This window comes from Etheostoma spectabile, chromosome 1 (genome assembly GCF_008692095.1).
Source record: "Etheostoma spectabile isolate EspeVRDwgs_2016 chromosome 1, UIUC_Espe_1.0, whole genome shotgun sequence".
Taxonomy (NCBI): Eukaryota; Metazoa; Chordata; class Actinopteri; order Perciformes; family Percidae; genus Etheostoma; species Etheostoma spectabile.
This window is the reverse complement of record NC_045733.1, coordinates 31615252-31615957: the sequence shown is the minus strand read 5'-3', so window position 1 is coordinate 31615957 and position 706 is coordinate 31615252. Positions and strand designations below refer to the sequence as shown.

The 706-nt window shown below is 37.7% G+C and overlaps 1 protein-coding gene across 1 annotated transcript in view; it reads left to right on the top strand.

The window, feature by feature from the left end:
• LOC116692404 (interleukin-17C) overlaps positions 1-706 on the top strand; it is a 3469-nt gene that overhangs the window by 1760 nt on the left and 1003 nt on the right. The gene's annotated exons all lie outside the window — the stretch shown is intronic.

Here is a 706-nt window from a genome sequence, read left to right as displayed (position 1 = left end):
AGATACCACTAGTGAGGATGTCTCAATCTGTAGATAAACTAGAGAGATGTCTTCAACGCTGTACATCTCCAGAGTGAGACACCTCACTAGTTTTATCTCCAGAGTGAGACATCTCTCTAGTTGTATCTACAGAGTGAGACATCTTCCTTCTACAGAGTGAGACATCTCTCTAGTTTTAGCTCCAGAGTGAGACATCTTCCTTCTGTCCTATCTTTGTTGGGAGCTGCACATGCTCAGTAGCTCGGCTCCATCAGCTGATAACTCTTTCTCCAGCTTTGGTCAGTACAAGGCAGGAAGGAGTACTTTTCTTTCAGTGTATATTTTGATGCTGATAATTTTGTACTTTTACTTAAATTTTGAGTGCTAGACTTTGACTTAATGTTAAGGTTTGAACAACCATGTTTCTACTAGAGTTGATACTAACGATTATTTTAATTGTTGATTAATCTGTGGAGTATTTTCTAGATTAATGGATTAGGTGTTTGATTTATGAAATGTGAGAAAATGGTGAAAAATGTGGATCAGCGTTTCCCGAAAAAGCCCGAGATGACGTCCTCAAATGTCTCGTTATGTCCAAAAATATTCAGTTAACTGTCACAGAGGAGAGAAGAATCTAGAAGATAGATAATCATACTATAACCCTTGTGTTGTCTTCCCGTCAAAACTGAAAATCAACACTTTTGTTGACGCTTTTATCGATGTTTTT